Source organism: Netta rufina, assembly GCF_964035555.1.
Source record: "Netta rufina genome assembly, chromosome: 5".
Taxonomy (NCBI): domain Eukaryota; kingdom Metazoa; phylum Chordata; class Aves; order Anseriformes; family Anatidae; genus Netta; species Netta rufina.
Window position 1 is genome coordinate 41,978,713 of NC_140128.1, and position 17,975 is coordinate 41,996,687.

Genomic DNA, 17,975 nt, shown 5'->3' on the forward strand with positions numbered 1-17,975 from the left:
ATAGCAAGAAGGGGGAAAGTCAGCAGGAGATATCGTGACAAAATCTGAAGCAAAATGTTCTACCAGAGTTTCTAGCAGCCCCAGATCAGGCTTTGATTGTTTGCAGCATTGTGTGCATGTGTATTGTGTATGTGTGTGTGTGTGTTTATATATATATATATATATATACAAACAAAATGAGACTGTTTATCCTCAAGAGTCTACTATGTACATGGACAAAGGTAGAAGAAAGGAAATATTATTTCCTATCTTACAGATGGGGCATTCAATTATGTGTCGTTATTGTGATCGTGTACATGAGGTAATTGCACGCACATGGTCTGTAGTATTGGTGAGTGCACTTTTGTGGTCAATGCGTTAATTGACTTATAATTGTAAGCATGAAAATATGCACATCGCCATTAAAAGAAATAGTCTCTATTTTAAAATGACATTAAGAAGATAAATAGTTCCCAGTGGAGGGAGGAGGGGAGAAGAACGTCACTGACAGCTTCCTGGCAAAGCATTTAAAACAGTAGAAAACAGATAACAAGCTGATACATGGATAAACCTAGCAAGGACATTGGTATAATGAAAAGAAGAATTTGGGTGGAACTGCCTGCTTCACTTTCAGCTGCTCAAATAAAGAAATAAAGACAAAAATAACAATTTTAGTAGTGAGTTCAATAGAAAGCTATCAAAACATGAGGCTGAGCATCTTAGAAACCAAATGAAACTAAGGGTGATGCTGCAAAAGCACTTGCCCACTAACAAGGCCTAGGCACTGGGGAGCACTATTCTGTACAAGAGATAGCAGGTGCCTGTGTATTTTCTTTCAGTCCTGCTTAAGGTGTGCAAGCCTAAGATGTACATGAGCTAGTAAATTCTCTTGGTAATTCTGAAAGCATTTTGACTGGTCAGTACCTTCCAGTTACAAACTGTGACAAGTAGGGAGAATGATTACTTGAACTTAGCAGCACACTCTGCTATGTATGTGTAGTTAGGGTATCTGGATCAGAAGTCTGTGCTGGCAATAGTAACCTCACAGGAGCATCTTGGACCTCCTCACTGATCCTTTCACACTTGGGCACTGTAGAAAGGCTGGACTAATGACTGGTAACTTGTTGTCGGCTCTGTTCCTGCTGGGGCAGTCACCCAGAAGGTCGTCAGCAAAAATCCAAAGCAGCACCAGGCAATGACTGGGTCATAGGAAGAATTCGGGGATTTTATAATCACAGATATGGCACTTGTAAGTACAACATATGGTGTTGCAATACTGCGAGTCTGTAATTCTGAGGCACTTACTGGAATTACCAAGGAGCTCCACCGCCTAGTTAAAATCTGCCTTTCGTAGACTGACTCCCTCTATTTCGGTGTCATAAAGGTGTCAGCCAAAATTTCTGAAGCTGTGCTAAGATTTGCTATGGAAGAGAAGACTCCAAACTATGTACAGCTTTTGGCCCTCTCTCAGGAAGGGGCTGATTGTGGAGAAGAGTGCATGTTGTTGGGCTTTTTTTTAGTTTTTAATGACTCATGTGTTGGACCTTATTCCTGTTTGTCTTTCAATGCCAAACAAAAATTGCTATTTAGGTCAAACTGCTGTTTTGGTACTAATGGAAGCAGACATCAGCTTTGTCTACAGATTTCACAGCTATGCATTTTGCAGAGTGAAGTCCCCTCTTCAGGCTGCTATTGACATTTGGTTGTGCAGGTACTACGCTGGCTTTCAGTGCTACCTCTGCCGTGTTACTCGCACTGCGTGCGTGGCCATGGGTTACAGCCGGAGAGCTGCCTTTCAGATGTAGTTCCTTTTTTGTTCATGCAGCCTTGGGGGATGGTCATCTTCTCTTCCCAGTTCCTACTTCCAGGCCGCCTCCTGCTGCCGCTGCACTGTCCTGGCTCCTTGCTGTTACCTTCTCAGCTCTTCTACCCTGTGGCACAATCCTGCATCCTCCTGGCCCATGCCCAGCTATGGCTTGCCCTGCTGTGTGGGGCTGTTTCCCAGCCTCAGCTCCCCTGGCTCCTGCTTTCTGCTACCTGCTGAGCATCAGCGGAGGTTTTTAGCTCATGTTGTTCTCCGTGCCTCACCTTGGATGCTGGTGAGCCTCTGCAGGAGGCACACTGCCTGCCTCCCTGGAACTGGAGCCTTGGAGGCCTGCGCAGGAGCTGGAGGCCTGCACGCCCCATTGCCAGAGGAAGGCACAGAGGTTGCTCCAGGCTGCTTGTCCCATCTTGGTGGGTAACTACATGAACTGAAGCATCTCCATGCATCATGAAGCTTGTTCAATCCATGTTCACTTCCAAAGACCCACCATGAACCATCAGAAGGTGCTGAGCAAGGAAACTGTTAGATAAAAGTAGAGGGGAGTGAGTTGGTGCAATGCCTGCTGGTGTAACTCCATGCCTGTAAGAAGACTCCAGTGAATTTCCTACAGTTCTTATCAGCTGAATATCTGGCTCCCCACCCCCAACTCAGTGCACTGAGATGTCTAAAGATGGATCTTTAAGCCTACTTATGCACAGATATTCAGATCCTGAGCTACAGCCAAAGGTGTGGGCTGAGGGAGAAACTTAAAAAAAAAGTCTTTAAGCTACCTTTGAAGTTCTCCTGTACCTGTATTATTTTGTTTGCTCTGATAAAAAACAAACAAACAAACAAACAAACAAACAAACAAAAAAAAACGTTAACTTGCAGAATAGCTAAATATGAAGAAGTTAGCAGTTACTCCAGGGTCTCTACTACCCACTATAGCCAAAGAAAGCCCCAGACACCTTTTATGGCTATTTTCTTCCTTCCCGTCCTCCTCAGGCTTTCCTGTAGGTGAGAGGAACCTTAAAATGACATGCTTTGTTCTGAGAGGGCTTTGCACTCAGCAACAGCACAATTGAGGGTAGCATGAGAATTTGTGTTTACTCAAATAGATGACAGGACGATTTCTGTGAAATTTTCCAGTCCCTTTCAGATTGATCCTCTTTCACAGTACATATATGACACAATCCAACACTGTGTTCCTTTGTCTTGAGCCACTGTGGTCTGCCTTTCTTGTTCTTCGTCTTTTGTCTTTGTGTTTGTTTTTATTTTGTTTTGTTTTCTGGTCAACTATTTTGTTCAAATTGAGTATTCAGAACAGTTGATGCCACCCTGAAAGCTCACTGGTAATAGAAGGATGTTCTTACATGTTTTCTTATTTTTTGCTCTTACCACTCATCGGTTTGAGTTGATATTCATGCTCTGAATTAACAGAAGTCAGTTGCAGCACCCATATTTCATCATAACTGTACATATGGCTCAGCTCTCACAAACAACAGGGATGAGATTTTATTTAGTAACTAAAAGGGGGTATTTCACTGAGACTCGCAAGCAGACCGTTCAACCCAGAGCTCCCAGCCTTTCAGTGGTATGGATTGGTTTTGGTGTATGGTCCTGTAACTACAGTCTTGTGGTGTCCAGACTCGGGCTTATTCCTTTGTCCCTCCTGTATGTGGCTGTAAGGGCATGAAGAGAGTGGAAAGGACACAGAGCTGGTCAGAAACTAGTTATATCCCTGTGCATGCCTTAATGGTAGGGAAGGATGCTGACAGAGGAGAGCAGGCAAGCATCCTGGATGACATCCATGCTCACAACCTAGACTAACCCCAGCCCACAAGGCTCACCTCACTGCTGTGACACAGCACAGAAGAAACAAGGGGTGAACTTATCAGCAGCACCAGAGCAGCCAACTACAGTGTTTGACTGGTGGGGAAAGTAGCCATGCCAGTGCTCAGAGCCTCTCCTACAACCTCATGATGACCTGTTCAGCTTGGCCTTTCTCCTTACACTGCTTTCAGTTCTGGAAGGCCCAGCCCTGTGCCTTCCTCTCCCCGGCTTTGTGGAGCCATCCCACCTCTCCCAGCCATGCTCTCGCTGTCACTCTTCCTGCAAGGTTTTCAGAAGAGCACGTGAACCCCATTATCCCTCGCTTTGTCAGGAGGAGTTGGAGTACAGAGGTCAACAGACTGGAATCACTTTCTGCCCAGACTGGTTCACCTGGATATGCCTGGCAGCTCCGCTGTGCCACTGGATCCCTGCCAGCTCCTGGGAGCTGGGAGAGGGGCAAGGTGAGAGGGAAAAGCAGCAGAAAGAGGCAGCAGCAAGACTTGCTCTGGAAAAAAGGGGAAAAACTGCTGCAGGCAAGCTGGCTGCTGTGGTTTCTGCTCCTGTCACAAGGAGCAGGGCAATGCACAGCTGGCGGGCAGCCTGCCTGTACTCTGCAGTGCAGTTTTAAGGCCCTGGGAGTCCCATAAGGAGGGAGAGGTGGTGCAGGGGGATGAGGGGTCCAGAGCTGGTTGGCAGCAGAAGGGCTCTGATAATGAAGGACTTCAGAGCCTGGCAGCACCCACTGCAGAAGCAGCACTGGGTGGCTGCTAACACTCCTCATGCTGTTCTTTCCAGTTCATCCTTCCGCTGTTGTGCTCGCTGCCCATCACCTGTTACTTGTTCTTTTTCACAAAAACGTGTTCTTTCTGGGATGATCAGCAAGAAGGCCTCCTTCCCCCTCCCCACCCTCACATGCTCTCACCTGGCACTTGTGGCTTCTCTCTCAGCGAGGCCTGGGCTCAGCCCATCCCTAAAGCCCTTATTTTCAAAAGTCATATTTATGACCACATCTAAATTAGATACAGATTGCTTAATTTGCATAGGTGCCAGACACAGAGGTGCACAAAACTTGGCAAGTAGGCTCAGACATGAGGGGGGTGTTGCAAGTGGGAGTGGATGGGACCCATGTTTGTCAACCTGTAGGAATTGCTGTTGGCAGGGCAAAACGGGGTTACTTCAACCCCAAAACCTTGCAGGGACAGCCACAGATCAAAGCTGTGAAAGAGGTTTTAAAGCTATTCTGCTTGCTGCATGCACTGCATCAGTGCTCTCTTGTGCTTTACTTTAAGCAAAATTTTCTCAGTGGTCACATCATTATGCATGTGAACAAGTTGCCTGAATGAAGATTCTGGGAAAGCTGCGTGGGACATCACAGTTGGACTCGGCCAGATATAGCAGCAACAGCGTTGCGTCGCCCACCTCTCACCTCCTCCACCTCCCTGCTGGATCCAGGTCTCTGCCTCCGCGCCAGTGGTGGCCAGAGCGGAGGCTTGGTGTCTCCTGGTCCCCAGGCCAGACTCCGTGGTGGAGCCACCCTTAATCTCATCTCATCTCATCTCATCTCATCTCATCTCATCTCATCTCATCTCATCTCATCTCATCTCATCTCATCGTCATCCTCATCTTCATCTTCATCTTCATCTTCATCTGTTCCTGGTGCCCCTGCTGATGGGACTGGTGGCACTGGAAGACAGCAGCGTAGCATTAAAATGTTAAAGATTGCTGCTATTTAACCCAACAGATACTATGTGTCAGAGACCTTAAAATGCTTTCAGCCCCCAGTGAAGGCTTCCGTTTAGAAATCAAGTGGCCTTAGTTTGATGCTATTCAGTAGGGTCTGCTTATAATGAACCAAAAACTCTGGCAAATGCCCTCAGCTCGGCAGTTTAATACACCAACCCAGCCACCTTGCTGTGGTGAACACACCTCCTATCTTCCAGTTCACAGCACAGTGCTTTATCATAAGCCAGTAATGAAAGCAGGCCTGTGTTATGACAGTTAGGTGTAAATGATGAGGATGTCCCTCACCAGTGTGTGCTACATGGCAAAAGAGACAGTAAACTTCTATGACTGAGGTATCTTAGTCCTTTTTCAGCAAAGGTGACATTCAGAAGAGGAGTGCTGTCAGAGCTCTGCAGGCACTTTGCTCCTGAATTAGAGCCTTTACGTAGGCTTTAAGATGTCTTGAACTGTTCATGTTGTCTTCACGCCTTCAGCTGATTCATTTTAAGTTTTTTAAGTGGTGGCATGACAGAATTTTGCCAAAAAGCCAATGGAAATTTTGCCTGTAAGCCCAGGACAACTCTGAGAAATTATTGTGAAGGCACCTGTTGATGACGAAGTTACTTACATCCTCTTTGTTTTCATCACTTCTCTTTGTTAAGCAGAGGGCACATCGGAAATTCTGCTGTCTGAGGATGACAGCAGACTGGGGATGTGGTTATTTGCCTCCACTTAGCCTCCACACTCTCAGCACTCCCTCTCAGCAGCTGAGTGGGATGGCTAGAAAATAGGGAGGATGTGGTTTCTGAATTCTGAATCATGGCAGTTTTCCCCCAATACTCTTATCTGTAGTAATTAAAAAATTCCAGACTAGTAATTAGACTGTAGCTGGTCTCAGGCTCTGTGGGCCTTGACACTAGCTTCTTAAATTTCAGGACTACCCAGAGTAATCAAATTAAGTTTTTTTTTTTTTTTAATTAGCAGTTACAATAAACTGATACTAAATTGAGGGCCAAGCTGAGTAACAGCCTTTTAAAAGTCATTCTGTTACTTTCATTCCTCTTCTCATTTCTCCCCCGAGGAGCTGCAAGTACCACACTAATTCTTTTTGTAAAACCTTGCAGCAGTCAGATACAGGCTTCACACTAGAAAGCGGTTTTGTGAGTGAAGATATCCCAGCAACTCGACCTGGGCTGTTCCAACCTGCCTTAGCAAGGGGGATGTATTTGATGGCCTTCACAGAGCCTTTCCAGCCCAGTCATCGTAATATCTATGGGAACATGATGATCAAAAAGTGATGGGTGGCTCTTGCTTCCAAGGATTTATTTTCCAATGTGTGTAGTAAAACAAGCACAGAAACACACACACAAACAAACAAAACAACAGCAAAAAACAAATAGTTCAAACAAAAAAATCCTTAGGAGGCTTCCAGACCATCAGTCTATGAGAATATCTGAGCTCTGTTTTAGACAGCAGGAATATTATTAATATTTCTTCTGAGATCAGGCTGGAGTGCATGGAAGGGAACTCATTGGTCATAGTTTGTTGGCTTTTACCTGAGTCCTACCTGTCCAGGGGTTGCAGCTGGTACAGGGTGTAGTTGGGTCTCTTCTGTCCTATGCCCTGGTCCTCGGGTGAATAACCCAGTAAGCAATGAGCGCCTGGTCCTGTGGGCCCTGCAAGCTTCCTCTCAGGGATCTCTCAGCAGACTTGAGCTCTGTCTGGTGGTAGGATTATCTTGGTTCCTGATCAAGGCCAAACAATGATGCATTGTAACCCACAGATATTTCCTATGAGAAATTGTGCTTGCAGCCTGAGGTTCTGCTGTGCTAAGCACTAAATCCAGCAGCATGTACAGATCAGATATTGCACTAATAGCTAATCCTGTGTGTAGCTGGACACCAAGCTTAAATTCATTCATACACGTAAGCTTCACTTAATTTAATGATGACCCCGTCCCATGTTTTCTCACATTCAAGATTAGCTGACGTGTCTGAACTGGTAGTTACTGCAATATTAATCATTTTCCTGGCCACTGCTCAGCTTGTCCCTGAAATTCATTTTCAGGCTTTAGAGCACTTTTACGCTGAAAGCTGAGCAAAACTAAAATGCAACCATCTCAAATCCTGTCACAACAAATCTTTAACTGCCTACATCTCATGGAAAAATCTGACAGATGCCTTATTTAGAAGTGCTTTGGTTTAGGTATGTCAATCTATTTTGTTCCCTTAATACTTTTTTCTATGAAGACAGGGTTGTGGTTTAGGATTTAATCTTCCGTGTATTCCTGACTTCAGTCATAATCTCTGTCCACATCACAGTTAGCTGGGACATCATCTCCACAGTATACACTAGATTTAAAGGTGATCTTTGTATCTTGCCGTTCTCTGTAATGGCCTAAAAACTAAGCAGAAAAGTCGTAAAAAGAGCCTGCCTCTATTTTGCTTGTGTGTTGTACTCAAAGTTTTCTCATCCTTTCTAAATTACTCTTAGTTTGAATCACTTTTGTGGTATCGATTCTAGGAATACGGTTATGTTTTGTGCAGTACATTTAATAGCAAAAAGGATCTGGGTGCACGTTTTTATAAAAAATAGAATGATTCTTTTACACCATCTGTATAACATTAGAAATTCACTCAAGAGGTATGGGTTACAAAATAGCACCCGCTTTTCAATTCTCTATTCTCCCCAGAAAAGATGATAGTGACCCTGCAGTTGTCTCCTCCAGTGCAGGACAGCACACGGATGTGAAACAGTGGGCAGAAACAACCCGTGACTTTCCATGAGTGGTTGGAAAGCTGACTAAAGAAACTAATGAAAGATGCACTCTGACAACGCACAGAGGAAACAGCTAGCAGCTCGTACTGAAAGTTATATATTCACTACCAGAAAGGGGATTTAAATTCAATGTCAGCAACCTGTCATCTGCCCCAGATGAACCAGTGGAGGCCATTTTAACGCTGGCTTTAAGGAGGTTGTAGCCAAGCTACTAAAAAACAAAGGAACCCCAAATAAGCAGAACCACCCCTTCCCCGTGGAGTTAACTTATTGCCACAGGCCCCGTGATGCAGAGGAGCCGTGGCAGCGCTCAGCAGTGGCCTCTGGGCCGCCCCCCGGCCCCGGCCTGCAAAGGCAGCCACCACAGGGCAGAGGCCTGTGCCGGGGCTCCCTGTGGCTTGGCTGGGCACCACTTTCATGAACGCTTCCAGAGATACCCGCTTGTGCTTGAGGGTTCACCTCCGTGCCATTTTAGGGCATCGTTTTCCCTGCAGATCAGTTCAGAAAGAGGTGGCCAGATGGGTACAAGGCACAGTAACTGAGCACCTTCAGCCTCGTGGAGCTACATCTGCTCTAACAGGGGGTGAAGCACTTTCATTGATGCTTGTAAGTCAAAAACATTACAAAAATGTTTAAAGCATCCCTGAGTGCTAACTGATGACTAAGCTTCATTCCAACAGCTGGTTGGAATAGTGTTAATAGTATTAGCGTCGGTACTGAATTATTCAGGTTATTCTAGGGAATGTTCTAAAGAATAATCTGCATTAGATTTAAATATATTTTAAATAAATATAAAAATATATTTTAAATATTATATTTAAAAATATTTTCACACATTCTTCAATTTATTTTAATTGTATTTTATTTTGTCTTCAACTCCGTTGTCAATGTGTGGCTCCTTCACAATAATGAAAATTAAACCTTTCAAAATACTTCTATCCAAAGTGATTTCTTAGAAATCTTAGCCTGCATAAACCACTTCAGCCCACTCAGTATTACAGCTGGGGGCTGATCTGCCCAGCCAGGGTCAGGAGGCCGATTTAGACCATTGCACTTGAGGTCTTGGTTAGCACTTTTTGCCACCAAAAAATGCTCTAAGAATTAAAGCATGACAGAAAACTCCCTCAAATCACATTTTTAAAAGCATTCTCGAAGAGTGACTATCTTAGTAGGCATTATTGTCACCAGAAAGCCTCTGTTAATCTCACAAAGCATCTGCAATGAATAATCTTCCCCTCCCCCATTCTTATTTGCTGCCAGAAACAGCTTATAAATGCTTACTTGAAATCTCTGCCAAAATTTTCTTTTAGGCACACTGATGTAAATAGAGAATATTTCCACTGATTTTGGTAGAATTTCTCCAGATTTACATGGGTGTGAATGAAACCTGAATTTCTCCTGGGTCTTTCTCTTCAGCAGCCACTCGCTGACTGGGTGACCAGCAGCGCTGCCGCCTCTGCTGTCAGTGGAAGGCAAGTGCTCGAGCCCTGCTTGTCTGTCGCTTGACAAATTATTATAAACAGATTTGAACAAATATTTCTTTACAAAACGAACTGGTCAGCAGGCTCCAGGCTCTATTCTCCTGATGCATTTTACAGGAAATAATATCAAGTTAGCTATTATGAAACTACCCCCTCCTCACACACACATAATTGCTTCCAGCTTGCTGATTATTACCCTTTCCTTAACTGATAGAGTGAGAAGAGAAATAAAAATATCTCCATACAGTGGGCCAAATCCTCATCTGGTATAAATCGACATAGCTCCATCAAAGTCAATAAAACCATGTTGATTTACACCAGTTGAGGAGCTGATGCACTATAATTTTTTACTTGCTTTTAAAAATAAAACCTTATGTGATTGTGTAACCAACATTGCAACAGAAACCAGCATTTTCTTTTGTGAAGTCAAACATGTGCCCTCCCTTTGACTTTCAAACATTTTCACTTAGATAGTCCTTCTACAGCTTTTTTTTTTCTTTTTCCCTTCACCTTCTGGCACAATGCTCCTATGGCCCTTTTACTGGACCAGCATCATGACAGAGGTACAAATTGTGCTGAATGAGAATCAGACACAAAATAATATTTTCACAGAGTAATGAGGATAAGGAATGACATTCTGCCACTATTCTTTCATACAAAAGAGAGAAAAGAGCTAAGCAAAACAAAAGATAATACAGTTATTTCTCTACCAACTTTCTTTCTAGTCCCCACAATACTTTCCAGTTAGCTAACATATATTAGCAGTACTGAGCAATTAGTAATTCCCATCCAGGAATAACAGTATTGTAAGCTGCTATTATAGATTAAGTTCTTAAAGTCATCTTTAAAGTAATACAACAAGACTTGTTATTTATTACCAGGTTTATTATCCGATAGAAACTATGTGCTCTGCTTGGACAAAGTGAGACTTCCAAAGTCTTTCTTCAGTCTTCACTAAGGGCTGTCAAACACATGGTGGATCTTTTGGGAACACTCTTTGTCTTTTGTTCTGATCAAGACTATAAAGAGATGTTCTATGGCAAATCTTTTACATCCATTGCAGGGATTCTATGCATTTCCATGTCATCTTTCCCAAATCCCTCAATTTTTTTATTTGATTTGACTGCTTTGATTGGTTGATTTGATTGATTTGTATATTCAGAAATTCACTATAATTTTGATAGCATCCTGAAAAATCCGAACATATTTATTGTTAATGTTGACACAGTTTTCTATTGGTTCAGCAAAGGCTTTTAATGTTAAGAAAACTTTTATTTATTAATCCTTGTTAATTAGCAGCAGTTAATAGCATGCTGGTAGTTCTATTAAAGTTAATGGTAATGTTTCTTTGTAGGATCATAGCCTGTAATTTTCAACAGCTTTCCTGAGTACTGTAACAGATTAAGGTGTAATAAAAAAAATTGCAAAAGCATACATTTCCAAATGATTTCATGCAAAATCTGGGCAAGATTAAGCTCACTTTAAAATACACATTTCGTTGCTTTGAATAACATCTTGAAAATCATTCAATGATGTCTGGCATTCAGTTGCAAAGGTTGAATTAGAATTTAGTTGCATGCTCTGGTCCCTTTTTTAATACACAAATTTTAATTCACAGGTCAATCTGAGGTGCATTCAGATTGGCTGTAAAGCTTCCTATAGAAAGACCTGAAAATTTCCTTATGGAAGGTACCACTGCACTATTAGTTTGATTTGGAAAAGATGTCACAGATTGCTTATCTCTATTAACCTGCAAAACCTGTGCTTTTGGGGTCCCACTTTTACTGTAACCTTTATCTTGTAATGAGGATTTGCCACCTGGTTCAATGAATGACTGAGATGTTGACGCAGAGAAATCCAATTCAGATCCTTCATTAGCCGCCTGTTTCCATGGTGAGATATGACTTGAAAACACAATCTAGTCCCTGGAGAAAACAGTGGTTCCCCAAGCACCCTATAAGCACATATTTATAGGCAGGCACTCTCCAGATCTGCGCAGAGGAAATTAAAATAAAACACACACAAACTGGCAAACACTTCCCAGTCAGTCGGGACTGAAAGAGTGGCCCTGTCTGTAAAGGAAGACAATGGCAGATCTTGCCAAATAGCTCTGTCACACGTAGGGTAGGACAGCCTTGCATAACTTGGGCAAGAAGTATCAAGTCCTGCTGGGGACAAACAAAAGTTATTTGAAATGTTAGGTCCTGTCCTCCCTGGTACTGATGGGGACTAACAAGGCTTTCCAAATTGAAGCCTCACGAAAAGACAAGGAATCAAGCAGAGTTTTACTTCCCTAGAAAGTGCAGTCATTTACAGGGCAGCAGTTGAGGCTTGCTGACTCTCAGGAGGAGCCCTCTGGGTCTGCGGGAGGCTTGCTTTCAAGCTGCCAGTTTAATAACCCAGAGCAGTCAACAGGCAGCCCTCTACAAAGCTGACCCCGTTTCCTACATGACAGCAACAACAACAGTCATATGGCAGTGTCCACACTTGTGAGGCTTGAGCTTTTCCTGGAAAAGTCACAAATTGCTCTTTGAGGAAGTCATGTCAGCTACTAGCAAGATGGATGATTTTGATGCCGAGTCCCCACAAACCATTTGCTACCGGGTTGGAGACTGGAGACCCGGACAGTGTGGTGCCCCATTTTGGGGAACTTGGCTTCAGCTTTAACTGCTGAAAGCTCATTGAAGCAGGGTATTTCCAATGAAATGCTTCAAGCTCAGTGCTCGTTTCATCAGAAAAAAGCAAATCTAACCAGTTCTAACCCAAGGTTCCTTCTTCCAAACATAAATAATACATGGAATAGACACAGAAGATTTGGGTATTTGGGTAATGTCTCAGACATGTCTCCCTTTTTATCTATAGCAAAACTTTTATTTTATTCCAAAGCATGGCAACAAAGACTGAAAAAGAAAAAAGAAAAAAGCATGTTTAAGGCATTGTCTTGCCTTAAACATGCTGAAGCTCTGTGGCATCGTGGCATCTTTAGACTGTATTCTTGGCTTTGTAGACTAGAGAAACCTGAAAGTGAACTGAATATGAAGTCAAAACAGCTTGTTACCCAACTTGCTTTCTTCCACAGAGTACTGAAATATTAAGAACACAGGCAAATAATGCTTAGATACAAATCCCTTTGTTTGTGTGGGGTTGCATTTGTGTGTCTGAAGCCAAGCTGGGCGGTCGTTTTGCATTCTGTATCTTCGCGGTGAATTGTGCGGTTCTGAAATTTGAATAAGATAAGATCACAAACAAGTAAAAACATGTGTAGGCTGAAAAATCAATATGTTTCAAAATAACCGTTGAGAAACAAATTATTCCTGTATTAATGGAGTGAAAACTATGTCTAGGGATTCTGCTATTGCTGATACTGCTACTAATATCTGAAGCAGTATTATTAAGAATCGGAGCTGCCTTCATAGTTAAGATGTTAATCATGCCATCACCTAGAAATAAAGCGCTCAGAAGGCTGACAATAGTAAACTGCAATATCAGGGATTTTTTAATCTTCCCATTTTCTGCATAATAATTAGATCTTAACAACTACAGTTCTTTTAAATCGCCCATGCTGAGGTCTGCTCTTTCCGTTTACTCTGACATTTTCTAATGTTTTAGCTGAATTATTCAGAATAGCTACTCCCTTGTTATGATGTTCCTATTTTTCAGTTCAGGACTCAACGTCATTGTCACTGAAAGATGGCAGAATTCCTGCTAACTTAATCACATTCAGACCTATACCATGCCTAACATCAGAAAGCCATTAATAACCAGCTTATACCAACCAAAGTCTGCTTTGTCTGTGATGACACATCTTAAAAATAGTTTCCTCTGAATGAAATCTACATTTCTGTACTGAATTATTACTTGCTGGGAGTCACTCTTTCAGTAATCCTTACACTTTGCTCAAACGAAACACTCACTGCCCTTGAGAAACACCTGAATAAGCCATAGCTAATATGATACAATTCAGAATAATTAAAGACAATAACTGAAAACTGTAGGCTACCAGCAACGTAAAGATTTCTTTTGCCACCAGAATCTTCTTTCAGCCTGTACTTCACTTCGGGCATTTAGGAATGCTATGGGATTCTGAACACTCGACTGCAGAAATAATCCTAAGAATCCACAGTCTCTGTGTCTGGTATATAATTCACTGGGACAGAATTAAACATTTCCTGTTTATATTTCTTGCTATATGCTGAATTCTACTGAGTGCTGACTTTGTCTACAAGCAAGCCACAGATGTACTAAGCATCTGGGTATTAATAACACAGAATTCCCCAAATTCTCATCACCTCAGCAGATGATTGATTTTTTAAGAAGATACATAGGAAATAACTGTCTCATCCTCTCTACAGGTATGCCTTTGGTCAACAGCATTCTTTAGAGAAATGCTGTGTTGACAGGGAAAGGGACAGACTGCTGGGTTCTGAGGCTGTGGGAGGATTGTGGTCGTTATGACCGGGCAGCTAGGATTAGAGCAAAAAAAACACTGTGGGTGTTAATTCTGGCCTTCAATATGGCCAGAGCAACTCAAGGAGCTTGTCAAGGCACACCATGTGGACAATTATCTTTCAATTATACATTTTAGATAATACTTTTAAACACTCTTGGCTTGCTTTTATCGATGCTTTCCAGTCAGAAAGTATAGTTCCACATAAAAATAGAGTTCCACTTTTATGTGGAACAAACAAACAGAATGGAAAAAAAACAGAAATCAGCAGAAGCTTCCCAGCGGGAATCATACCAACAGTGCTTAAGATGGAGTTTGGACTAGAGGAACTACAAGCATGTCAGAAGCTCCCAATCCAGCTTCTTTGGTTTTGATGACAAGGGCGAGAAGTGCTGATTAAGGCAGCTCTGCAACTTCTAAAAGGAAAATCCTCACACAATATGTTAAATGGCAGAGGAAAGAGAAAAAATAAATAAAAGGAATGACCTACTTTTTAACCTATTTAACAGTGTGTGTAAATATTTTCATCTACATGCCCTGAAGTTCCAAAGGTATTACCTTGGACATTCTTAAACAGCTGTGAAACAACTTCTAACTTGCCACAGGTCAGCTTTGAATAATCAATGACCACAGCCACTCTAGAAGAGATGCAAGTTGACAGCTGCAAATACATGTTAAAGGGCTGTTTATAACTGAATGATTAAGAGCAGACATTGGCAAGGGTCAGGGTTGGCAGCAAAGGTAAGGCCAGAGGCAGTAAGTAGGGCTGGGGCACACAGAAATGGCTCGTCTGAAGGAAGGTAACAGCTTCTTGTGGTAGTGCTGGGAGCCTTACACATGAAGCTTTGGGAGCCACTTAAGGGAGTTGGGCTTTCTAGCTTGGAGAAGCCAGAATGAGACTTTAAGTCTGGTCGAATTTGTCAATTTTTGCTAGAATGTGGCCTAGTCCTGTTCTAGGAAGACTCATAGTGTTGTGACTTGATTCTATGACTTACAGGTCAGCAAGTCCTAAATCTGTCTTTCCAGTGCATTGCCAGCTCTTAGCTCCATATCATGGATGCTTCTGGAGCAGAGGTACTGAACAATGCAGCTTGTTTAGATCCTAGAACGGGTGTCCCAGCCCTTCTGAGCTCCTAGTGGTCTTGCAATTCCCTCTTGCTCCTCTACCCCAAGCCAGGATACACTGTAGCATCTCCCTGTTTGCTGGGGCAGCAAGCCACAAGAATGTACCCCAGGGTAAGAGAAGACACTCCTGGGGAGAGGCTGAGTAATAGAGGTGGGAGGAAATGGCTTTGAAAGGGAGAAAGAGGCCAACACTTGGAAGAGCAGGAATCTCATTTTGTGGACTTCTTGTCCACGCTATCGAAAGGTTGGTCCCGTTGTAACAAATCTTTTTTCCACCCCAGGGTAAGGCCATTCAGTGTGCCTTTGATACTTGTGTTGGAACTTCTTAGACAATCCATTAAAATACATCGTACATTAGACTACCAAACTGATGGCTAAAAACCACACGTGAGAGCTGCATTCAAAACAAAAATAAAAATGCAACGTGGCATTAACAAAACCCAAATGGAATTGAGACAATAATACAGATGTGGTCTTTATTTTTCCCACAAAATTTAATGTGGGCCTTGCTTGGAACGTATCATAATATGCATTACTTGTTATGAATAAGAAAACCACTTATGACAGAGTACTCGATGGCATCTGCTATTACAAGATACTTAAAAGCATTCTTAAATCCTATAAATATCGCAATGAACTGTGACTTCTTTCTCCCCTGAAAAGTTTTTTAACATCAGAGCAAGCTAACTTTTGATGTACGTTACTACTGTAAAACTGGATATGACAGGCCAGCACTGAGCTGTGTTCATGAATAAGAATGCACTTAAAGTAATACTAGCAATTTATTCCATTTATTTTTCATAACAATCTGTATTATTCTGAAATAGAAATTCTAGGAAACTAATGTGTTCAAAGATGTTAAAAAAAAAAAAACAAAAAACAAAAAAAACCCACACAACTGAAAAGGAATGTGTTAACAGAAAGGTTATAAATCTTACATGGAATATCTTGTAGAAACGTGTCTTTTAAAATTGGGTTGTGAAAAACAAGGTGAAATTCACCTTGTACAGTTAATATTTGCATACCACTTACTTCCCTTGCAGACTGTCAGAACAGGGACCCAGCTGAATCATTTCGTACATAATCTTTTTCTTATCTTTTCACGAGACAAAGTTCACAGAAAGTGATAAGGAGATGGAGCAAATCAGGAGGTGAGTTCTGAAATGATGAAAAGAGTACTTTCAAGCAGGAATCTGCGTTGCCTTTTTATTTTTTTGGCTGTCATGTTCTCATCATTTTCACCATCACTGCCTGCCTGTTCAAAATATGGTGCTGATGAAAATCCTCCTTTGAAACAGGGTTTCATGCACCTGCAGGAACCACGGACATGATAATCACTTATGCCAGTGAAGCAGCTTTAAACCAGCTGAAATCAGCATCTCCTTCAGATGTCCTTGTTCTGTTCCCTTCTCAGGTAAACCTGGAAGAGAATAGCCCACATCTGGGGAACCTTCCCTGCCACTTCATTTTCCTAAGCAAAGCCTGTAAGTTTATGGTGTCTCTAGATAAGTTTTTTTTGTGTGTGTTACCTAGTATACTTTAAGTGATTATGAAGCTATCTCTGCAACGTTCAGGCTGCTCACTGTACTGGCAACCAAGCTAATTTAGTTTGAGGGTGCAATGTTCCTTTTTCCTTGTAACTGGCATTACCTATCTCTTAGATGCACATTGAGAGTTCCTCCCACTAAACATCTGATTGTCATAAAAGGGGAAAATAGCGTTTTCTTCTTGGCTTAGAAGTTATTATTTGAGTCTTTGAGTTAGGGCGTCTATCAGGAGGACAAAGGGATAATACTGGCTCTGTCCCTTCCTCTATAGTCCTTGTAAATAAACAGACAGTAAGCAATTTCTTTTGCCCAAATCCCATGCTTGGCCCTTAGGTCCATTCAATGCCCCAGAGGGCTCTTTCTCTTTTCTTTCTCGTTCCTTCTCAAACAGTGTAATACCCAGTCAGCCCCAGGATTTGTAGCTAGTTGTAAAAGGGCAAAGGTTTTACATGACTCTAGGCAACAGGAACACAAAAACAAAATTTCCGTCCCTTTGCTCTAGGCAACTGCTAGACAGAGGGTTGTTTTTTTTTTTTTTTTTTTTTTTGTTCTGTTTTGCTTTGGCTTTTTTGTTTTGTTTTGTTTTGACTCCTGGAGGCAGTGCCTTTGCTCTTAATTCATTCACATCAACCTGGGAAAATCACACGGACTGCCAAGACTACTTCTTGCTCAGGCCTTCCTATTCAACCCATTGCCTTGCACAGTTGTTGCTTCGGTGTTTCCAGAGCTATCAGTGTACAAAGACACATATCCCAGGGCACCCTCCACTTAGCCTGAGAGGAGTCAGTAGGGCAGCAGGCTGTATAGATCAAGTATATGACCGTCAACAGATTAAAACCTTTTGATATTGATGATGAACAATTTTCAGCATGGTGAAATGTTGACTCTCTTTATTGCTGTACAAATTCTCATTATTTTCTCACCAGACAGAAGCTTGCGAGCATGTTTGTATAAGCAAGCAACAGGAATTCTAAAACGGTACCTGGGCTCGTTCAGTGGAGAGCAATTAAAAGCAAACATGTCTGAATCCTATCTGTTGATATTAAAAAATAATTGTTTCTTATTGCGGAGTCTATCCTTCTATCTCCACAGATGTCATAAAAAAAAGAGAGAAAGAAAGAAGGAAAGAAAGAAGGAAAGAAGGAAAGAAGGAAAGAAGGGATGGTGAACATTTTAAGTATCCTGGGGTTTGTTTTGTTGTTTGAAGAATCAATCTGTGACTCCTAGCCCAGGGGGAGTGCTCCCCAGGCAAAGAATCA